We start from the raw sequence: 18,390 nt of genomic DNA on the forward strand, positions 1-18,390 counted from the left end.
CCGAACTGCTGCTCCATTTTCTCCATAAGCTGCTGAACGCAGCAGCAGTAGACGACCAGCTGCTGCCCGTGTCCAGCTGCGACGAGCAGCCATGGCTGTCCGCGACGCTGCCGCTGCTCCTCCTTCCTCCGCCGCTGCTTCTACTTCTTCTTCGTCTTCGTCGTCCTTCGTTCGAGCTTTGGTCGAGGCTTGGACAGATTTGTTTACAATCAAAGTTCGTCGTTGATTCATCTCCGGTTAGTTGTTTTTGAGTTTTATTTTTGTTCATATTTTGTTTGATATTTTCCGGATCCAAAATCGTTAAATGATTTAATCCTTGTTTTGTTCGTTGTTCATCTTTGAAATAATTTTCTATTGTGTTCATGTTGTTTGTTAAATTAATTTTCAGATTTCAAAATAGAAGTTTAATTAGTTGTTTTCATGTTTATTTCATGTTTGTATTATTGTTTAAGTAAGTATTTGTTAGTTTGATGTTTGTTAGATTCAAATTGAAATTTAATCAACTATTTCTTCAATTTGTTTCATGTGTTTATGTATTGTTAGAAATTGTTAATATTGTTAAGTTCAAGTTTAAGTTCATAATTGTTTCTTCGTCGATCTTGTTATTTGTTTAAAGAATTTAGTTGTATTAAAGGAATATATTGTTTTAATCGTTTAATCCGTCATGTTTGTTGTCTTAAAATAGATTCATTCATGTTCATACTTTGTTTGGATGATCTTGAATCCGAATTTTATATAGTTTGATTTCTTGTTTACCATTTATGATTATTGCTTGAATTGTTCTCATAATCTTGTTTTAAGTTTAATATAAGAATTGTTTGTTGTAATGTTGTTAGAGTTGATTTTAAGTTCAATATGATTGAATTTAGAAATCTTCATACTTTGATTGTTGTTGTTGTTGAATCCGAAAATAGGATTGTTTGTTGCTAAAATATTGTTCAATCAAATTTTAGTTGTTCTTTGTTGTTCAATTCGTGTTCATGTGATTTGTTGTTGAAATGTTGTTAAAATCGTGTTCATGTGATATTGTTGTTATGATGTTCATCCATGTTCATATTGTTGTTTGAACATTGTTAGAAATTGATCATATTGTCTATATTTTGGTTAAGTTTGATTAATTGATGTGTTATAGCTGATGGGTAGTTTGGTAAATTTGTAGTACGTTTAGGGGTAGTTTGGTAATTTCAGTAAGGTCGGAAGGGGTAGTTTAGGAATTGTACATTTTGAAATTGTTTATTTGAAGCATGGGGGACAAAATGAAATGGGGTGGGTTGTGATATGATTATTTAATATAAAGGGGGGACAAGATTTAAATTAAAGGGGAATCTTGCATTATTTTAAATAAAGCATGGGGGACAAAATATAATGGGGTGGTGTGATATGTTTATTTAATGTAATGGGGATGAGTGGAAAGATAATGGGTTGGGTAGAGAAAAAGTATTGATTTAATTGATTAAAAGGTTTATGAGATGTGTTATATATGTGAAGTCTTGAAGAAAAAAGAACAAGAATACAGATAGAGAAAAACACACAGAGACAGATACGAGAGAAAAAAAAACACAGATAAGAGAAACGAATTTGAAAGAAAAAATAAGAGAGAGAAAAAAGGCTGAACATTTAAGAGGGAGAAAATTCCGAAAAATATTTAAACTTTCAAAAATAAAAACTAAAAAAAATATTCTGCTTTCTTTCATTGTTTGAAATCAGAATTAATTGTTGTTTCATCAAAGCTTGAAGCTTTTGTTTTTGGGATTACTACTCCACCGGTCTGTTACTGGGTTGTTACTGTTGCTGGGCAGTTGTTGTTGCTGTATTGTTATTACTGTTGCTGATTCTCATCTTCATTTTCTTTTGCTTCCAATATCAGGTACACAACTGACACGCTGGTTATTGTAATCCGAAATATGAAGCATGAATACATATGAAGAATGAAATTTTGAAGTTTTAATTTTGTTTTTCTTTATTCATTTTGTTGATTGTATTTAAGCTATTTCATGTATTACTAAATAATAATTGGAATAAGAAAAAATAACATAAGTTAGTCTTTAATGAATCAGTTCGGCAAAACAGGTTAATTCACTAGTTATGAAGGCTTCAAGATTATAGGTTGATCATGAACAAGTAGCTAAATTTAGCTAAGACACGAATTTAAATTAAACATCGTAAATTAGGCATTAAGGCATGACTTGAGCTTAAGCAAGATTAAGAGAACGTTTAAGTCTAATAAACTTTCTAATAAGCTTTAGTAATTATGGTTAAATCTAGTTTCAAATGATTGTGAATAATTAATCTCAATAATTTTTTTTAAAAAAAATAACAATGCTGAGTTTTAATCTAGCTATATTTGTTTATTTTGAATATTAGTTGTTGAATTTTTATTTTATTTATAATTTCGAAATTAAGAGTGAAATTCCTTTTTCATCAATATTTGTATTAATCAAGCAATTAGCATGTCATGTCTTCTTAAATAATAAAAGCTAGTAATAAATTAGGATTTTCTTTCTTTATTTTAGAGACTCATTTTTATAGAAAAATGTAGTCGTTTTAAGATTTGTCCAAATAAATGAGATGAGCCTCGCTTAATGAAATGTATAGATTGCGGGGCCCTCAATAAATGTACATTTAATCGCTTAGAATTAGGGAGGAGCCGTTTTAGCAAATTTCACGGCCCTACCCAAAATAATGATACGCTAGACTCTTTAGGCGCGATTTAATTAATTTTACCTTTTTAAACTCGGATGCGCATTTCATGCGACCCAAATCTAAATCCTAAAACATTGAATAAAAATGTGTTCCGGATTGCGGGTGCATTTCATGTGACGTAATCCAAAGACATGTTTTAAACGATGTTCACAATTTTTTTTAAAAATAATAATAATAATAATAAAGTGGTAAAGAGTTAAAATTGGCACATCGGTTCATAATTGTATTAAAATCAGATAAATAAGCCAAATATGACAGTTGAGCGACCGTGCTAGAACCACGGAACTCGGGAATGCCTAACACCTTCTCCCGGGTTAACAGAATTCCTTATCCGGATTTCTGGTACGCTGACTGTAATATGGAGTCATTCTTTTCCTCGATTCGGGATTAAATTGGTGACTTGGGACACCCTAAATCTCCCAAGTGGCGACTCTGAAATAAATAAATAAATCCCGTTTCGATTGTCCTTTAATTGGAAAAAACTCCTTGTACCCTCGCGGGGACGGAAAAAGGAGGTGTGACACTAACATTCTTTCTCTACTAGGGACGGGAGCCACACTAAGGTAATATGTATCCCTTCAAGGCTTCTAGTGCCTATCTTTGTAGTACTCATATCTAGCTGCACTATTTTAGAGTTGTCTCACAAGGAGATCTATTAGCACATTTTTAATATTCTTCGAAAATGTCAACTAGCAAACAATCCATTTACCATTTTGGGTTACTCTAACCCCAGTCAGACCCTGATATCCCGTCCTTCTCTTAAACCATATATGTAAGCTCCCTTAGGGCATAACTGAGATGTGTGTGGCTGTCACACCTTCTTTTTCTTGGAAGGGATATGGAGTTTTTATAATTAAAGTGACGTTGATCGAAACAGGATTATTTATATTTAGATTCAGAGTCGCCACTAGGGATAATTTATGGTGTCCCAAGTCACCGGTTTAAAAATCTCGAATCGAGGAAGTTTGACTCCGTTTTACAATCCGCGAAATACAGAAATCCGGATAAGGAATTCTGTTAACCAGGGAGAAGGTGTTAGGCATTCTCGGGTTCCGTGGTTTTAGCACGGTCGCTCAACTATTAATAATTGGCCTAATTATCTGATTTAACACAAGCTTTAAAACTATTGTGTATTTTTAACCTTTTAAACCGCTTTTAATTATTTATGGAATTGGTTGGAACAAGTCGCGATGTCGCACACTCGTTTGTTTGGTACACCTTGTGAATCGCGTCACGGGAACCGTACCCACGATCTACAACATGTTTAATTTTATTATTATTCGAAATTATGATCGGGTCACATGAAATGCACATCCGAATTGAGATTTACGTATCGTGACCATATCATGGGAACCGTTCTCATAGTCACGATGATTTATTTACGTGCCTAAAAGTTTGCATACCCACGTGCGGTTAGCTTAAATATGCTCCTAGAGAAGCAAAAGTAAAGTACAAAAACAATCCAAAGCTCACATTACTATAAAAAAAAAAAACATTTCCAATCTGCTATTTAGATCAAATTCGATTTTTTTAATAAAACAAATTCAAAACCTATACAACTACATTCTCAATCCAGTAGCATCACCAAAAGAACAATTCAATATAAAATTATAGAAATGCAGCAATCACGAGCAATTAAACCCAGTTCTGCTTTCTTTCAATTTCCAATCCTACAACCCTTTTGATTAAACTTAATTAATGAAATAACCATCCAATCACTTTTTGTAACTAGATTCCACCTAACACTACACAACCTGGATCAAATTGAGCTTAATGGACCTTTCCTAAACGATTGACCAAGATAAACAACTTAAAATCTACTTTTAACCAAAGAAATACGTAACTAAATGATGTACTAATCAAACAGAGACAATTTCAATTCAGAATGAAAAGTAAGGAACAAACAAACAAATAGTCCATTCATAATATCAAGAGGAACAGATCTGGAAATCAAAGAGCAAATAAAGTTTAGAATTGAACCTTTATAGTTGCACTGTGTTTTTGAAGCAATGAAAAGAAAAGACTCCAGGCCAAAGCTACAGTTGACGAACTCGACAGACCGGACACCGACGACCTCGAGTGCAGAACTTTGACGGGATTAATAGAGGATTCTGGGGGGGGGGGGGGGTTCGTTTCCTCGGCGAAAATAGCAACGGTTTGAGCTATTTGGCACACCTTCTTTTTTCCTACACCCCGAAAAGGGTATAAGAGAGTTTTTTCCAACTTAAAGTGACAATCGAAATGAGATTCATTTATTATTAAAAATTTAGAGTCGCCACTTGGGATAATTTATGGTGTCCCAAGTCACCGGTTCAAATCCCGAATCGAGAAAAAGATTGACTCTGTTTTACAGTCCGCGAACATAAAATCTGGGTAAGGAATTCTATTAACCCGAGAGAAGGTGTTAGGTATTCCCGGGTTCCGTGGTTCTAGCACGGTCGCTCAACTATTATGATTGGCCTATTATCTGATTTTAATACATATTTTAGCCTATGGTTCAATTTTAACTTATTAACCGCTCTTATTCATTTTTAGGAAGATTGCAACGTCATTTAAAATATGTCTTGAACCACGTCACATAAATACATCCACGGTCCACGACACATTTTATTTAACGTTGTTGGAATTTGGATTTGGGTCACATGAAATGCACACCCGAGTTTAGGAAGGTAATTTTAAATTACGCGCCTAAAGCAACTACGCATTTTTCAACTTTGCGAGGGCCATAGAAAATTCACTAAATGGCATGCCTCTAATTCTAAAGATTTAAAATTAATTAAATGAGGGCCATGAGTTTTGAGGTTTTATTGTGGATGGAGTAGTATAAATTGATAAGTACAAAAGGCCTAAAGAAATGGGTTAGCTACATGTATATCACTGGAGCCTTTTGTTATAGCATACTACAATTCAGAAAGGTGGAGTTGACATTTATGTGAAAATAACAAAAGACAGGTGCCCGCTTTGGGTTCATCTCCATATCATCTTCAAAAGACCGATTTTCGTTTTCAAATTCTAAAACGAAACTAACCAAATTTTATAACAAAATAATGAATCTTAAATGACTATATGAGCACAAAAAAAACCATGTTAAGAACTATTCGGATGAACCAGAAGGAACAAAACAAACATGGACATACAAAAATGCATTTTAAACTTGATTATAACAAAGAACACTTAAAATGATTAATTTATTTAACACTATGCTAAAGAGAAAGTTGTAGTATTACCACTATAACTTCTACAGTACCATTTTGAAGCAGAGGAAGTTGAATCTTCACATGGTTAATTTAAGAAAATATGCAGCCAATAACATAAATTGAAGATAAGATTTTTCCACTAACGCAATCTAATTTATTTTATTTTTATATCTTAATGTTGACAAATTGTTCAACTTCACATACTTTTTAAATTTCAAAATATGAACATGGTGCTACATGGGCTTGAAATCTAAATGTAAACAAAACAATACATGCTGGTTACAAGTCATGAGCCAAGAAAAATAAAAAATAAAAAAATAAAGAAAAAAAAACGAGACAGAGTCATGAACATACTAAAATAACGTTAACATTTACAAATCTCAATTCACTCAATCAAAGAAACATCATTCATGCGAACAGATCCAATACGAAAAAAACTTTATCAAAAGAACCAAATCAATTTGTTTCTGCTTCAATAAAGATGCTCCGACATTTTTTAACTCAAGAGCTTGAATTACATACCTACAAGAGAGTGAATTTAAATGAATAAAATCTGAAAGTTGTAGAGTCAATACAGCAGCAACAACAAAATCTCTATCAACTCTTTTTCAAACCCAAGATTCAAGGCCCAAAATGTTGAAAGAAAAATTTAATGAAAATTTTCAACCTAAATTTCTCTCTTCCCCCTCTTTTTTTTTTCTTCTCAAATTTTGCTTTTATTTTTTATAAAAAAAATCCCACCTTTCTTTACTTTTATTTTTTAAATTCCAACTTTAATTACTTTTATCTTATTTAAAATCCCACTTTTTACTTTTTAAAAGAAAATTCCACTTATTTAACTTTTTCTCAAAAAAAAGAAACAATCCACTTTCTTTTGCTTTTCTTTTAAAAATGCTACTTTCTTTTACTTTAATTTTTTTTGTATTTTCTGATACCTTTATATTTATTTTTTAATTCCAACTTTCTTTTACTTTTTATTTTTTTAAAATTTTCACAAAACTTTATTTTTATTTTTTTAATTTTCTACTTTCTTTTACTTATTAAAAGAGAATTCCACCTACTTTTACTTTTATTTTTTTATTCAATACTTCCCTTTTTCTTATTTTTTAAATCACTCCTGAAAATTTTAAAAAATAATAATATTTTTCGGAATTTTTTTATTATTTTAAAAATAAAAATAAAAATAAAATAATATTAATAGTAATAATTCACTTTTTAAAATTTTGTATTTTTGCCCTATAATAAAAAGTGTAACAAAGCTAAAAATTGTAGGTTAAAACCCTTAAAATATTTACATAGAAGAAGTGATAAAAAATTAATTATTGTCAAAAATTAGGTACTCACACTATTATTTTCACGTTTTTGGAGCTGGATTTACAGCTTTCATGGTAGTTTTAATACACGTTTTATGCCTGTACTTTTATGGCTGTTTGTGGTTGATCTTGAATGGAGCTATATAGATGAGGAATGTGAAGTTTTTGGGTGATGAAATTAGGAGGAAGAAGATAGCTTTGTGGGTTTCTTTTTTTCTCAGTTTTCATGAAGTTTTTCATTCCTTTTTCAGATCTATTCTTTCCCTTCCCCCTATTTTATCTACTGTTTTTTTCGTTTTCCCACCTCTGTTTTTGTCTCCCCTTTGTATTCTGTGTGTGTGTATTTATGTAGCTGAATGGGAGTGTCCAGGTAAATTTGGATAAGAGGGAATAAACATAGTTATGGAGAAGGCTTGGTGTTACAGAGCAATTGGTTCTAAATAAAAAGAATCTTTGAATAAGCTAGAATGAGGGAAAGGGCGCGTGATATGGAGCAAAAATTAAGGGGAAGGGGACCACTTAAATTTTTTTCTTACTTTTACCTTTTCGAATTTTTATTCTCGTTTCTTCTTCTTTTTGCTTTTTTTTTTTTCTTTCTTTTCTTTTTTCCTAAAGTTAAACCAAAAATACTAATTATCTAAATAATAGCAAATAACTAAAAATAAAACAAAATAGCCAAATTAGAGAAAAATTAATACTTCTCAATACTTATTGAAATCCTATAACTTTAAAACTAAACTAAGTAAATATATATTTTTTGAAATCTTCTTCTTATCTTTTTGAAAATAAAATGTCAAGGCTATTTTTTTGTATTTTTTCAAGAGTAAAACTAATTATACCAATTATCAACTAGCTAAAATAAGGAAAAATATTTTTGTAGTTTTTGAGTTTTAAGATAAGATAGAGCAAAAGAGTCCAAAGTAGTAAAAATAGCAAATTAGACCAAAAATAAAAATATATAAGCACTAAGATGTGTAAAATTTCGAGGAGGGTCAAAAATTACATGTCTACAGCTGCCCTTCATTGACTGGAAACACGAAGAGTTTCCACACAAAGAACGACGAGACAAGTTTTTTGACCCGACCCTTATTTGAAAGAACAAAAATCAAAGAAAGAGTGTGCGACCGAGTCCTGATTTTGGACAACCTACATATCCTTGGCTATAAAGGAATCGGACCACGTGTAATTTAGAGGTGGATGAAGTGATGGAGTGTGTGGAGAGGACGAGGGAGTCGAATGAGATTCCGTCGAGGTTCCTGTCCGCGGTCCTGTTATTACATCAAATCAAAAATGAAAACGACTAACTAAACCTGTCAGCGATGAGTTACAAGATTCCTAATTATAAGTCTTCTGAAGCTTAATCTTGAGTCTTGAACGGTTTTTCATGCAGACTTTGATTTAAACCTTGATGCTTGCTAGCTGCAGGTGCTGATTCACTCTTCCACGACTTCTTTAGTTTAAAATCGGACACGACGTGCTCGTGACTTCAGCCATGTCTTGAGTATTTCACATCTTTCTCTGCTTTTTCATTTTGGATTCACCTTTTTTTTCTGGATTGAGGCTACTTTTGTTGGTCATCTCGGACTGTCGACTAACATTCTTGCCGCGAGCTTCTACTACTTCTAACTTGAATTGAATTCTGAAATGACTTTCCTCGTTTTCCAGGTGCGTGCCTACTACTGACTTGAAACTTGAAATAATTTTGAAACGAATTCCCTCATTCTCCAGGTGGATGCCTGCAATCAAAACAATAAAACAAATAAAATTTTCTGCCCCAGTTTGTACTCGGAAGATTTGTGAGTTATTATCAAAATTGTAAACCACTTATACTATTGACGCAATGATGAGAGTAAACTAAAGACTTTACTAGGATGTACGTCTCCTATGAGTAAAATCAAGAAACTTTGACTAGCAAATACGTCTCCTAAAAATAAAACATGAATGACCCAAAATAGGAAATGCGTCTCCTAGGGATAAAATCTCAATTTAGGAAGTGCGTCTCCTAAAAGTATATCCTGAAAGACCCAGACTAGGAAGTGAGTCTCCTAGGAATTGAACTTCAATGACTCAAACTAGGAAGTGCATCTCCTAGGGGTGAAATCTCAATTTAGGAAGTGTGTCTCCTATAAGTGTATCCTGAAAGATCCAGACTAGGAAGTGCGTCTCCTAGGGGTAAAATCTCAATTTAGGAAGTGCGCCTGCTAAAACAAAAATATAACCTGAAAGACCCAGACTAGGAAGTGCGTCTCCTAGGGGTGACACTTCAATGACTCAAACTAGAAAGTGTGTCTCATAAGAATGAACTTAAATGAACTAAACTAGGAAGCTCGTCTCCTAGGGGTAAAATCTCAATTTAGGAAGTGCATCTTCTAAAACAAAAATATAACTTGAAAACCCGGACTATGAAGTGCGTCTCCTATGGGTGAAACGTCAATGACTCAAACTAAGAAGTGTGTCTCCTAGGGATGAAATCTCAATTTAGAAAGTGCGTCTCCTAAAACAAAAATATAACTTGAAAACCCGGACTAGGACGTGTGTCTCCTACGGGTGAAACTTTAATGACTCGAACTAGGAAGTGGTCCTAGGAATGAACTTAAATGACCCAAACTAAGAAGTGCATCTCCTAGGGGTAAAATCTCAATTTATGAAGTGTGTCTCCTAAAACAAAAATATAACTTGAAAGACCCTGACTAGGAAGTGCATCTCCTAGGGGTAAATCTCGAACAACTCAAACTAGGAAGTGCGTCTCCTAGGAATGATTTTGAATGACCCAAACTAGGAAGTGTGTCTCCTATGGGTAAAATCTCCATTTAGGAAGTGCGTCTCCTAAAACAAAAATATAACCTGATAGACCCAGACTAGGAAATGCGTCTCCTAGGGTGAAACTTGAATGAACCAAACTAGGAAGTGTGTCTCCTAGGAATAAACTTAAATGACCCAAACTAGGAAGTGAGTCTCCTAGGGGTAAAATATCAATGTAGGAAGTGCGTCTCATAAAACAAAAATATAACCTAAAATACCCAGACTAGGAAGTGCGTCTCCTAGGGGCAAAACTTCAATGACTCAAACTCGGAAGTGTGTCTCTAAGAATGGACTTAAATGACCCAAATTAGGAAATGCGTCTCCTAGGGGTAAAATCTCAATTTAGGAAGTGTGTCTCCTATAACAAAAATATAACTTGAAAGACCCTGACTAGGAAGTACGTCTCCTAGGGCAAAACTCGAATGACTCAAACTAGGAAGTGCATCTCCTAGAGATGAAACTTGAATGAACCAAACTAGGAAGTGCGTCTCCTAAGGATGAAATCTCAATTTAGGAAGTGAGTCTCCTAAAAGTATATCCTGAAAGACCCATACTAGGAAGTGCGTCTCCTAGAGGTGAAACTTCAATTTAGGAAGTGCGTCTCTTAGAACAAAAATATAACTCGAAAACCCGGACTAGGAAGTGCGTCTCTTACGGGTGAAACTTCAATCACTCAAACTTGGAAGTGCGTCTCCTAGAAAGTATAATAAGAAAGACTCAGGCTAGGAAGTGTGTCACCTAGGTGTGAGACTGAGCTTGAAGAAAACTATAAACTAAGCTTGACTAACCTAAAAATTGACCCTATTCTCCAGACGGGACCCCTGAACTTAATGAAAACCAAAGATTCCTCTCAACTAGGGAAAATTCCTAGGGGGTATGGTTCTACTCAACTAGGGAAAATGCCTAGAAGGTGTGATCTTCTCTATAGCCCTTGCGTAGGCAGAATTGGGGGCATTACACCTGAAAAATTCAAGCTTCCAAACTCTGATTGGGACATAGTCTTCGTCCCTGTTTCAAGCAAAGAAAACTTGTGAGTTTAAAATATGGTGATTGGTTTGTGGCCTTGACCTTGAAGGCGGCTGCTTCTACACTTGCCATGATAACTTTGATTTTAACTTGGAAGACCTTGCATGTTACTGACTAACCGTTTTTTGTCAACCCTTATCACATAAAATACCTTTGATCCATTTGAGCCCAATATCCTATATCTGTTGCACTTTGCTCATGGATTGCTATTTACCGAACCTTTGCATTTCATATGAATCCTAAAGCACGTTGCTATTACCAACTCAGTACGCATACTGTTCTTTCATGACTTATGCCGCTTTGATGTGTTAGCCATACTCCGCTTTGTGTAATTGAAAAGTTGGTAGCAAATTTTGAAGTCATTTCTCACTTATTCTAACCAAACGGACTCAAAAGGAGGACTTGAACAAAGCAAGAGGAACAGAGTAAGGGGACAATGGAAAGAGATGACATCTAACAAGAAAATTACCAAAAAGAAAACTTATCAAATGTGGACACCAACTCCAATGACCATGACGTGCGTTTTGGATTAAGTGGCTTAATCTATCAAGCAAGTCTAATGTTCAACTCTTGTTATGCCTCTAAACCATGAAACTGGGTTTCAATGCTCCGATTATCCTATATGATTCACAATCCTTATTCGACTTGTAGTGCCCAAACGGTTTTCACCATTAAGACTCTCTCATTTTTTCTTTCTCTCAACTCACTTTCACGTTATGGTGCCTGTGAAGGTTTTTACCGATAAGACTCTCTCATCTTTTTCTTTTCTTCTTATTTTCTCTGATTCTGCAGATGACAAGGCATTGACCATGGTAAAAAACATCATATGCTCCTAGCATGTTTAGCTCGGCACTTTCAAAGATTATCTGGGAGGTCTTTTTTGGATTGTAATGTGGCTTTTGGACAAGGTTATAAAGAAAGAAAGGCATGAAGGCTCAAAATAAAACTAAGACAAAAGGGTTAATGTATTTACAACTTTTGAATCCATTAAAAACTTTGCCCCAATTTCAGAACAAGAAAATTTGATTCTTTTCTTCTTCTTTTTCTCTCTTTTTTTTAGATGGAATTACTAAGAAAAACTGCCCCACTCTTGATTTCGTGGGATTATGAAATATTTTATTTGGTGCGATCGAACCGTAAGGCTGCCTACGTATCTTGTGGTGACAAGAATCAGGTCGAACGTAGTTCAAAAGACTACTCTTTATTACTGCTATTTTCCTTTCCTTTTCTTTTTGTTTTTGAATTTTTTTTTAATGAAGTTTCTAAAACAAACCTTATGAGGCATGATTTTTTTTTTTTTTGTAATGACTCTAACTCGATTCCAAAAGAAGGGAGGTCAAGAAAATTAGCATAGGCTCAAAAGGGGTACCAAATGGTATAAAGTGTTTGGGTAGCTGAAAGAGAGCCTTCCAATCCCTGAAAATGCCAATTACAACATTTCTTTTACAGCTTAGGCATTGATATCACTAATATGTCTTCCACATTTTTTAGTGCATTGTCAAGTACATAACTCTCGTTGGGTGATTTCTTCTTCACAATGGATACCCTCCGTCTGTTTGGAGGAAAATCCCTTGGTTTTATCTTGTTACTTGAGATGCACTCGAATTCAAAGTGACTCGCTTCAAATTGTCTATGATGCATTCTTTTGCAACAAATTCTTGTCATCCTATTAACTTCCCAGGCTATTTTCCTAGTTTCACACAGTTCGGGCTTTAAATGATCTCAGAGTGTCGAAATCTATACTTATTTTCCTCAAATGTCCCTATCATCTTCATAATTAGACTAACTTTTAAGACTAGACCTAGAATTATGCGTGCACGTCATGTCACTAGAGCTAGTATAAAAAGAACCATAAAAGGAAAAAAGAACTAAATAAAAACTGACTAGAAATAACAGAAAATAGAAAATTGCATTAGACAGATGGTGAAAGGGTTTGAACAACAAAACAAGTAAATTAAACTGGGGTTACAACCCTGGAACAAAATTAGACAACACTAAACGACCTATTACGACTAAACAAACTAGGCAAAATAAAAGTATAGAAGGGTTTGAGTCACAAGACAATATCCGGATTACAACCCTAAAATAACCCGTACAACAGAAATGACAACAAAATAAACTACCAAGACTCCCCTTGACTAACCAAGAAAGGAGCGTCTTTCCAATTACCAAGCTCGACATCTTAACCACTGAGTTTCACATCAATATTACCCAGACCATTACCAATTTCAATATCATTAACTTTAGTTAGCAAGTTCCCAAGAGGATTCTCATACTCCCTGTCACCATGCATCATCCCCACAAAGTGTGCATTATTATGTGCAGGTAAAGAATTTTGTGCGATATTCTGGGTGTCACTGTCCTGGATCACAATTATCCCTTCTTGAATCATTCTTTCTATTTCCCTTTTCAAATCACGACAATCTTCAATGTTATGCCCTTGGACATTAGAGTGGTACATGCACCATATAGTAGGATCAAAACCTTTTGCATATGGGTTCGGAGTATAGCCGAGGAGCGGCTCAATCAGGCTAGAATGTTTTAAATTTTCAAACAAACTTGTGTAGGTTCTCGGATTGGCGTGAAACTTTCTTTGCCTTTGTTCCCCCCATGCCCCAACTTTCTAGGGTTGTTGGATGCTCTAAAATGTTGTGAAGGCAAAAGTGCATTATGATGTGCTGGCGCTTGCCATAAAGAGTGAACCAGTGGTTGGATAGATGAACGAACGTTGTTTGCAGGATAATATTGAGGTGGATTATGTGGAGCTCAGGGATAGGTTTGGGGTTGGGGTAGAGGATAGGTATATTGGTGAGGCGGACCTGTTGGGCCATGTCGTGATCCTGAGACAACTATGGCAATATCATCATGTTCCCTCTGACCCAGCAAGCTTCCCGTGTCATTCTGAATTGCTTGTGTTGTGGCTTTTAAAGCAGAATAGCTCATGATCTTACTCGACTTCAGCCCATCTTCTACCATTTCTCCCATTTTTACCACATCATTAAAAGGCTTACCCACAACCGAGATTAAATTCCCAAAGTAAGTAGGCTATTGGGCTTGAAGAAAGTACTCGACCATCTCGTCTTCTTCCATCGGGGGATTGACTCGGGCAACTTTCTCTCTCCATCTGAGCCCGTATTTCCTAAATCTTTCATTAGGCTTCTTTTCCACCCTGGTGAGGGACATGCGATCCGGGACAATTCCTATATTGTACTGAAAGTGCCGGGCAAAGGATTGAGCCATATCGTCCCATGTATACCACTTGCTAGCATCTTGACGGGTGTACCATTCCAAGGCTGCACCGCTCAAACTTTGACTGAAATAGGCCATCAATAGCTCGTCCTTCCCGCCAGCGCCTCTCATTTTACTGCAATAACCTCTCAAATGGGCCACGGGATCGCCATGTTCGCCATACAAATCAAACTTTGGCATCTTAAACCCAACAGGCAATTGAACGTCAGGAAACAAGCTTTGTAAGACACGCTCACCTTGCTCCATATCCCTTACACGTTTCTTAAAGACTGCTCTAAGATTTTTACCTTCTTGGATATCTCATCTTGCTCCACTGTCTTAGCAGGCTTTTTAGTTTCACCGGAAGGCTCAAAACGAGGAGTGTAAGAGTATGGATCTAAGACCATGGAAGTTGGTTCTGGAGCATAGTATTGGGCATCGGGGACTTTGAACACAGTCTCGCTAGAGGATCGAGGAAAGGTAGCTGGTGGATGAGCTACAAAAACATGAGTGGTCAAAGGAGCGGGATATGAGGTGGTTTTGGCGGGTGGAGTGTGAAAAGGTTGTGGGGAGATATCAGCAGCAGTAGGAAGTTGGATTTGTGACAGTGGCAGAATGGTAACGAGGCTTTCAGTATAGTTAGCAGGAACTAATGGTGGAGGACGCCCACTAATCCAGGCTTGGTATATTTCGGTCATCTACCCTTTTAACCTTAAAACCTCTTCTTTCAACTCAGATTCTCATTTAACAATCTCCTTAGACGGATCAATAACACATGTGTCCAAGTCTTTGCTAGCCATGACTGCCTTGCTCTTTGACCTTGTGTTGTATGGAAGAGTTACCAGTTTAAGAACCACAAACTAACCACTCTTCTGCAATAATGAAGATAACGAAGAGGAATAAAATGAAGTCATCATGTTAGCGTTAGGGCATTTAACAACTAAAATATCACATTGCATGCAATGCACCTAGCAACAATTAACGGTTCAAGAATGACTTCGAGGGTCACAAGGTCACTTGGCATTAGCCCAATTTGTTCTTTTCAATCTTCTCTTTTCTTTTCTCTTCTAGCACTTCTTGGCTTACTCATTTTCCTTCCTCTCTTTTTCTTTCTGATTATCACTCTTTTCTTTCCTCTCATTTCTCACATCTCATAACTTCATCTTTTTTTTTCTTTTTCTTTTTTTATTTAAAAAAATGATTCGATCGGACCCTATGTAGGTTGCCTACGTATAATGACGCCGCATGAATCAAATCTTTGCGTAGTTTGGGAAGAACGAGAATAAAGTAAATAAACTAACTCTTTTATTTGATTTTTTATAATTTTTTAATTTCCGAAAGAAAAAGTTATAAAGAAGAAAGATTTTTTTTGAATTTCGAATTTTTCTCTTTTTTTCTTTTGGCATTTCGAAAGAAAAACTTCTAAATAATAAAGAAAATATTTTCGGATTTTTGGACTTTTATGTTAAAATCATGAAAGAAAGACTTCCGAAGATTTTTTTTTTTTGAATCTTGAATTTTCTATTCAATTTTCGAAAATATTTTTGAAATGTTAGAGGAAACTAAATAAAATATTTGGATTTTTTTTAATGATTGGGGTCTCAAAAGAAGACTTTTCTAAAGAAGGAAGTAAAGGAAAATATTTTTGGATTTTTAAAAATTGGGGGCCGGAACCGATGAGGTTTGCCTACGTATCACACATCCGGTGAGAATCAGACCCGCATAGTTCAGCCAGTCTTGATGCAACAGGAAAATATGACTTATTTTGAAATGACTTTTCCTCTTCTTCTTTTTTCAAAATTTCGGCAGAGTTTCAGGATAATTCAAATACCTACCTCTCACTCTCTTTTCTTTTTCCTTTTTTTTTCCTTTTTTTCTTTCCATATTCTAGAAGTCAGTCAACATGCAAGTTGAAACAGACAGATACGCAAATAGCACATAAGATGCATCAGGATGGTCTTTTATTTTGGTTATACCTGTCCTAGACGGACCCAACCCCCTGTGTTGAGTCCCCGAAGTCAAATGCACGTGATGCAAACAAGCGTTCCTACTAGGGATCCGTCATGAGGCTATGTTATTATAGGTATAAAATCTGGATGTATTGTTCTAGACCTGGCTTACCCGAGCGGACAACTCGAGCCGGGAGGGGGGGCAGCGTACCGGTAACCAAAAGATCATCCGGCTTTGCAACTTGTCCGAACCTCATTCTAAATTAAGAGTATGACACTAACAAAAAAGAAATCACGCCAGCGTGCACTTCCCAGAAGATTTAGAAGACTTAGAGAGAAGAAGGGTTTCGTAACAGTTTATATACAATTCACAAAATATCAAAGCGGTAAAAAGCGATAATTAGCACATTAGGCTCAAACACGTAAAAAATCAGATAATAAATGAAAGCCAAGCATAACAGTTATTCTAAGCTCGAATTCTTGAACCTTGAACCAGAAGTTCTGGGTTCTGATCTCCAACAGAGTCGTCAGAGCTGTCACACTTCCTTTTTTCTGGAAGGGATAGAAATTTTTTCCAATTAAAGTGACGTTGAACGAAATAGGATTATTTATATTCAAATTCAGAGTCACCACTTGGGATAATTTATGGTATCCCAAGTCACCTGTTTAAAATCCCGAATTGAGGAAGTTTGACTCCGTTTTACTGTCCGCGAAATACAGAAATCTGGGTAAGGAATTCTGTTAACCAGAGAGAAGGTGTTAGGCATTCCCGGATTCCGTGATTTTAGCACGGTCGCTCAACTATTAATAGTTGGCCTAATTATTTGATTTAACACAAGCTTTAAAACTATCGTGCATTTTAACCTTTTAAATCGCTTTTAATTATTTATGAAATTGGTTGGAACAAGTCGCAATATCGCATACTCGTTTGTTTGGTACACATTGCGAATCGCGTCACGAGAACCGTACTCACGATCTATAACATGTTTAATTTTATTATTATTCGAAATTATGATCGGGTCACATGAAATGCACACCCAAATAGAGATTTACGTATCGTGACCATGCCACGGGAACCGTACCCATAGTCACGATGATTTATTTACGCACTTAAAAATTTGCCTACCCACGTGTGGTTAGCTTAAACATACTCCTAGAGATTAAAATATAAAGCAAAAGTAAAGTATAAAAATAATCCAAAGCTCATATAACTATTAAAAAAACATTTCCAATCTGCTATTTAGATCAAATTCAGTTTTTTTTTCAATAAAACAAATTTAAAATCTATACAACTACATTCTCAATCCAGTAGCATCACCAAAAGAACAATTCAATATCAAATTATGGAAATCCAGCAATCACGAGCAATTAAACTCAATTCTGATTTCTTTCAATTTCCAATCCCACAACCTTTTTGATTAAACTTAATTAACGAAATAATCATCCAATCACTTTTTGTAACTAGATTCCACCCAACAGTACACAGCCTTGATCAAATTGAGCTTTATGAACCTTTCCTAAACGATTGACCAAGTTAAACAACTTAAATTCTACTTTTAACAAAAGAAATACGTAACTCAAGGATGAATTAATCAAACAGGGACAATTTCAATTCAGAACAAAAAGTAAGGAACAAACAAACAAAGAGTCCATTCATAATATCAAGAGGAATAGGTGTGGAAATCAATGAGCAAGTAAAGTTTAGAATTGAACCTTTATAGTTGTACTGTGTTTTTGAAACAATGAACAGAAAAGACTCCAGGCCAAAGCTATAGTTGACAAACTCGACAGACGACCTCGAGCGCAGAACTTCGACGAGATTAATGGAGGATTCTAGGGGGGTTGTTTCCTTGGTGAAAATGGCAGCGATTCGAGCTATTATTTTTACGTTTTTGGAGCTGGTTTTACAGCTTTCATAATGATTTTAATGGAGGTTTTATGGCTGTTTGTGGTTGATCTTGAATGGAGCTATATATGGGGAAGATGAAGTTTTTGGGTGATGAAATTAGGAGGAAGAAACAGCTTGCTGGGTTTCTTTTTTTCTCAGCTTTCATGAAGTTTTTCGTTCCTTTTTTAAATCTATTCTTTCCCTTCACCCTATTTTCTCTACTGTTTTTTCGTTTCCCCCCTCCCCTCTGTTTTTGTCTTCCCTTTGTATTCTGTGTGTGTATG

At 35.2% G+C, this 18,390-nt stretch overlaps 1 long non-coding RNA gene across 1 annotated transcript; it reads right to left on the reverse strand.

Moving 5' to 3' along the window:
* Positions 1-8,442: 8,442 nt before the first annotated feature.
* Positions 8,443-18,390, reverse strand: LOC138887897 (uncharacterized). The gene is made up of 2 exons (XR_011405965.1): positions 17,932-18,390; positions 8,443-8,949 (listed from the first exon to the last, which is right to left on the reverse strand). It is a non-coding gene; the product is annotated as an uncharacterized lncRNA (long non-coding RNA).

Source organism: Nicotiana sylvestris, chromosome 1 (genome assembly GCF_000393655.2).
Source record: "Nicotiana sylvestris chromosome 1, ASM39365v2, whole genome shotgun sequence".
In the NCBI taxonomy this organism is placed as follows: domain Eukaryota; kingdom Viridiplantae; phylum Streptophyta; class Magnoliopsida; order Solanales; family Solanaceae; genus Nicotiana; species Nicotiana sylvestris.